Genomic DNA, 7,500 nt, shown 5'->3' on the forward strand with positions numbered 1-7,500 from the left:
AATCTTGAGCCACTCTGGAACCACGCTTACAGAATAACTGATAACACACCCATTACAGGCCAGTCCACAGGCCCCTTAACGGGCACAGAGTAGTACAGCGACCCTCTCAGGCAGCCTAATAATATGGAGCCTGATGTTTAGGGGTTTAAGGACACATCAAATTCTCTAATAAGTCTAACATAGATAAGCCAATCGGAAAAAAAACAAACACATACACTGCATACCTGTGTATTCCGGGCAAACTGAAGAATAATATACCGAATATATAATGAAAAATGGAGAAATGGCAACCAAGAAGTACTATGTTTATGTAACTAATTATGATAACCACTAAATCAGCGCTATCCCCGTTTTTTGCCCAACCAAGGTGACATTCACAAGCATTTCCAGTATATATAAAATGTAAATAAGGCTTACAAAATACGATCACACAGCATGCAGCATGCAACTGTCGGTTATAAATTTACCCGGAAGCTCAGCTGAACAACAAAGACTTTGTTAGAAATAACCGTACAATAGAAAAGCAAAAGCACAACACAAGTACGTGGATAAATGTGATGTGATGATTTATAGATAAACAAATACTGAAATATAGACCATGACGGCAGAAAAAAAAAGTTATTGGGCAACAAGGTACACCTAATAACCATCGTCTCACCCTCCCTCTCTCCACGCTGCTAACCTTTATTTAGAATCTGTCTCATGCTAGATGGCTCTTTTCATAAGGTATAAAAAGAGCTGCCCCGTGACTGGGATGTCCTCTTGCAGGAAATATCTTCATTATCAGGAGGCAACTGTCACCGTCCCTGCCTCTTGGAAATGTTTTTTTCGGTTTCGTAGCTTCTCTCGTACCGGGAAGCTCCTCTCGACCCTAACACGAGGGGAACCCCCGTCGAGGTTCACTTTGCGTTCTGTTTTCAGGGATTTCAGGGCGACCCCATGGGGTCTGCCTTACCCCGTTTCTCCTTTCAAGGGGCGCCCGGAGACGTCGCCGCAGGGGGTGTAAGTGCCCATTAACGCCGCTCTTTGGCGGGGTAGAATGAAAATTGTCATGTTTGGACAAATGACTCCATCCTGACTGTGAGAAGAATGCGGCGGAATTAGGGGAAGGAGAGGGGGACGGAAGGACAACACACCTGGCAATCCGTTGAATCCCCCGAGGCTTTATATCCTCATCCGTAAGGGTCATATTGGCGCGGCCAAAAAGGATTGTTCGGGCGGCGCTCACCACCCTGGCGGCTGTCCGCGCAGACACCTGGGACAGACGCGCTCAATAATGAATAAATTAAAAGAGAAATTACGATTTTCGCACACCTGACCATGATCTCTGCCAATGATCGTCGCAGATTAGGAGCGAAATCAAACGCTCATTGATAATTCACAAATATGAAATGGCCCTCTAATAAATGTCATATTTGTTACCTTTGCTTGTATTTCTGTTCATATGATTATGATTATTTGCTTATCTACTCAGAACATAATCTAAATGATTCCATAATTCATAATCAAATACAGAGAGATTATTTTTTTAATAAATAGAAATAACTTCACTATGACATATTAGTACTCGAGGTCCCTGGGCGAAAACCGCGTCTAAAACTCGGCAAACAAACCTCGGAGATTCGATCAGCGGTGAGGTAAGGAGGGTAAGCGGTTTAGAGCATTAGGCTGTAGGCGCGCTTGATCGGTGACACAGTCGCGGAGGCTTACCTGACAGTTTTTGCTTTGATAGAGCCCGTTTTTCCTTATATATATATATATATATATATATATATATATATATATGAACACGAACACGGTACCGTTTGTACAAAGATGTATACGAAATATACATATGTGTGTGTGTGTGTGTGTATATATACATATATACACACACACACACACACACACACACACACACACACACACACACATGTATATACACATATATGCAACAAGCAGCACATCCGCCTGTATACTATAGGTATAGTACGAGTATACAATGCATGTACGATGAAGCGTCCATCTGTCTCCTGTTCCTTATTTGCAATCCGCTTTCCCCATACTGCCGCCATACTTCCGCCACCCATGATTGGCGGTCAGCCCCAATCATAGGTGGTGGGGGCCGTGGGGCTCTGCGGCACAGGGGACGAGAGCGGATAACTGGGGCAAAGGGCAGGAGGGATACGAGGGAGGGCAGAACAAATGACAAGCCTCTCCATTAATTAACAAAGGCAAATATATTTCAGAAATGAGGGAAGTTTAAGAACAAGAAAACCATTACGAAAAGCCCCCGTTTGTTTTCGCTGCGCGTATTAATTAAGGCATGAGGATAACCGCACGGTATGAGGACGTAGATACTAATGAAAAGAACAACAAAACAAAAACGCTAGTGATTTGATTGATGATACTGATAATTTGATCACATTCATGATGTATAATCTGTCAGCATTCTACACCTTTATATATACACGTCATAACTGAATGTTTTGTTTACATTACGTTGGGGTCGATCGCGGCTGATCCTGTTCACTGAATCCACGATTAGATTTCCTGGATGCAAGTTAACTCTTATCACTAAAACTGTGCAATATTTAGCTATATTGATGGCAGTAATCGTAAGGGTACGTATAATATTGAGTGTACGTACTCGCGAGTACAATTTTCCAATTACCTAAGTTTTAACGTTATGGGAAACAATCTTTAGGATGTTTGTAATGATAAATCTAATGATGATATTGGAGTAATAGTATGAATGCTAATGATAAGAATAGCAGTAATGATGGAGATAGTATATACACTTGATTAATAACAATAATGCAAATATTGATGATAATACTGATGCTGATGGTAATATGTTAATATTTCAGTGATATATATATAATAATGCTGACGATAATAACAATAGTGGTAATGAAATTAACAAATATATTAATGGGATTTACGATAAAGATGAAAGAGGTATCAATACTTCTACTGAAAATGATGATATTGTGATGATAATGGTGATATTCATGGCAACGATTGATAAGGATGACAGTAATGATGGTGATAATGATAATAAGGCGGATGATCATGTTGATGTTAATGGTTATAATAATGATAATAATGATCATAAAAAGCATGATAATTAGAAAACGATATTAATGACAATAAAGATAACAACAATAATTATATTTATGATGATAATAACGATAATGATAATGATAGTAATGATAATAATGATCATTATTATCATAATAAAATATAATTTATATCTTGATACCAATAACGTTATTGATATAATGATGATACTAGTGATAATGATACTACTACTACTATTATTACTACTACTACTGGTACTATTACTGCTACTACTACTACTACTACTGCTGCTACTACTACTCCTACTACTACTAATAATAATTATAGTAATTATGATAATGATAACAATGATGATAGAAATAATAATGAGAATGAAAATGGTACTACTAATAGAAATTATAGCAATAATGATAATAATAACAACAACAATAATGATAATAACAATGAAGATAATAATAATGATAATAACGATGCTGATAATAATAAACAAACAACAGCTAGACAACAATATTGATGATAATGATAATAAAAATATAAATAATAATAATAATAATAATATTAATAATAAAATGATAATTGTAATGATGATGATAATAATGATAAAATTGATAACTGTAATGATAATGATAATGATAAAAATAATAATGATAACAGTAAGGATAATAATGATACTATTACTACTACTACTAATATCAATAATGATAATGATGATAATGATAATGATATGAGGATAGTTATGATAATGATAATAAAATAATAATGATAACATATATAATAATATCAAGAGTAATGACAAAAGTAATAGTAATAATAATAATAATAATAATAGTGACAATAATGATAATAATGTAATAATGATAATGATAATTATCATTGTTGTATAATAATAATGATAGTAATAATTATTATTATTAATACATATTAACAAGAGCAGTAATAGTAATAATAATGATATTAATAATAATAATAATAATAATAATAATAACAACAATAATTATAATATAATGCTAACAATGATGAGATGATAAAATAAAAATAATAATGATAATAATGATAATTTGGTAATGATAACTATAATAATTATGACGATGATAATGATACTACTACTACTACTACTAATAATAATAATAAGATTAAGATTGGAAATAATGATAATAGTAATAATGATACTAGTGATGATAATTATCAATATTGTAATAATAATGATAATAAAAACAGTGATAATGATAAAAATTATAACACTAATATTATTAATAATCAAGTAATAATAATACTAAGGATGATAATAATATATAATAATTACAATGATAATTATAATAATAATAATGAATATGATTATGATTATAATGATAATGATAATTTTACTGATGAAAATAATTATAAAGATAATAATAGTAAAATAAAACCAATAAAACAGCAATAATGATAATAATCTGATAGTGACAATAATGATAATAGTAATGATAACAATAATAATAATAACAATAAGAACAAAATAATAATAGTGATGAAATGATAATGATGTTGATGATGATAATAATAATAATAATGCTAATAATAATAATAATGCTAATAATAATAATAATGATAATAATGATAACAATAATGCTATTAATAATAAAAAAAGGTAATAATAATAATAATGCTAATAATAATAATAATAATACATAACGTGATAAAAGTTATAATAATGATAATGAAACTTATAGTGATAATGATAATGGTGATAGTGATGATAATAACAGTGGACAATAATGATAATAATAATGACAATAATGATAACAGTGATGATGATGATAATAATAATAATAATAATAATAATAATAATAATAATAATAATAATAATAGTAATGATAATAATATCAATATTAACAATAACATTGATAATGATAATTATAATAATAATATCAATAACATTAGCAATAATAATAATAAAAGAAATAATAATGATAATTTTGATAATGATAATAGTGATAATAATGATAACAGCAATGATAATAATGGTTATAATAATGATATTAATAATAACTACAAGGTTTATTAGTATTATATTTTAATTATTAAATTATTTAACTGCTGATGGTCGTAATAACGATAATAATAACAATAATTATGATAATGATAACAGTGATGGCAACAAGGATGATAACAATAAAGAAATAATGATGATTATAATAATAATGATAATACTAATAATGATGATGATTATGATCATGATAATAATAATAATAATATTAATATTAATAATAATAATGAAATAATGATAATAAGTGCAATTATCAATATCATGATAATGATGATGATAGTGGCAATGATAATAATAATAGTAATAACAATGAAAATAATAGCAATGATTCTTATGAGGACAATAGAAGCAACAACGGCAACAATGATAAACATAATGGAAACAAAAGTAATAGTTCTAACAGTAGTAGTAAATAACATCATGCTTCTTTTTCTTCACGAAAACAATATTAGAAATGAAAACAGGCCAATCACCGTATGTGTAGTTCGACCGTGTTAGTTGTATGCCCCATGTAGTTTACGATTCTTAGTCAGCATTTCGATTCAACGTCTTGCTTACCCGCTGTTTTCAGGTGATATATGTAAGGTATTCGAGTACAAGGCGAAATACAAACAAAATATCAATCAGAAATCTGAATGAAGAAAACCAACATAGTGGTGTGGCAGCGCACCCACGAATCTTTCTCTCCAAGACACCCAGGTCCAAGGTCTTTTTAAGTACTTATATAGGCCTTCCCCAGGTCAAAGGTTAAAGGTTTCCATGTGGACTGCGATGAGGAAAGCACCATCGGCATGGGCCAGGGTGTTGACGCGTGTGCTGCAGACGCCTTGTCCCTTGTGTTGACGTATGTATAGAGTGGCGTGCAGGTCAGTTCGAAATGTAACACTATTCTGACAACACATACGTCAGGAGTATCAGATGATTTTTATAAAACATATTCATGTACAAATGTAGAAATCATGATACGGTAACATACTTAGCCAACAGTGTATTTTTTTCAGCAAGTATGATTACAGATTTTGCCGCATTCTAAGGAGTAGGGAAATGAGTTCGAAGCACCGTTCTCAGTCAACTTGAATTATATAACATCCCATCAGTAGCGTTCAAGCATTTTCATTCTAAAAATCCGCTGCCCCATTCAGTTAATGTTCTGATAAAAGCGCAGTCGGTGGACATTGATCCAGGGGCCTTCGCGGAAAAGGCCAGATGTGAATCAAGGAAATGGATCATCAGAGACATCCTAGAGCGAAGGGACTTAGAAATCTTCCCACGTCGTTTTGAATATCAGGAACGCTGTTGTTTACTGAGGACATTCTAACCCTTCACTTTAACCTAGTGCTGCTCAGAGATTTCAATCATTAAGGAGTTCTTTTATCTGTAGAGCCAACGACGATGTATTCTTTCTATTTTGCCTGCGCAGACTCAAATCCTTTGAGTTTCACTTGGAGAAGGTTAAGTAAACATCTTCAAGGTTTCAGGGTATACAAGAGGCCTAATGATGGCAACAAAATCCCAGATTCATATGTATGGCCACGCAGATCACATGATTAAATAAAAATAAAATTCGTGAATTTGGACAGTATTATCATTACAACCACGTACAGGGTTCCACGGGTTTTTCCAATATATATATATATATATATTTTTTTTTCTTCTCTGACGTCTAAGATCCCTCCGCACACTGAATGCCTTACAGGAATGTATAGCCGTTCGAAACTTCTCCATGAATATGCGCCACTGAGACGGAACATGCTTTCGGAATAGCAGAATAACAAGTCATAGCGAAGCGTGAGCGGTTCAGCTGTAGATAGATTTGAAGAAATTCAGATTGCTCCTCCAGGATATCCTTCAGCAAACATTTCCTTTGAGACAGGATTGAAAAGACATTTACGAGTACAAATGCAGGTGATTTTTAGTGCAGTCTATCCATAGACGTTCTACAATATTGACTGCATTAGGAAAATTAGATGTAAAAGATGGAAGCTTCTTATGTTCTTAAAATCGGCAGACGAAATTACGCAGCCTACATGAAACCACAAGCCCTATGAAAATCTGAGCAACTTGATACTTAAGAAATTTTATCTCTTGAAGTGCCAATTTATGATTGACATGTTATGAATCATTGCTCAATTCATAAACAGAAAGAAATCATAATGATAGTAATAATTGTGATAATGATAATTACTATAATAACGATAATAATAATAATAGTAATAATAATAATGATAATAATGATAATAATAATAATAATAACAATAATAACAGTAATGTGAAAATGATATTGATAATGATTATGATGATAATGATAATAATAATAATCAAAATGATAATAATAATGATAGAAATAATACAATAATAATAATAATATAAATACTAATAGTAGTAATAATAATGATAATGATAATAGTAAT

Source organism: Penaeus chinensis, chromosome 10 (assembly GCF_019202785.1).
Source record: "Penaeus chinensis breed Huanghai No. 1 chromosome 10, ASM1920278v2, whole genome shotgun sequence".
In the NCBI taxonomy this organism is placed as follows: Eukaryota; Metazoa; Arthropoda; class Malacostraca; order Decapoda; family Penaeidae; genus Penaeus; species Penaeus chinensis.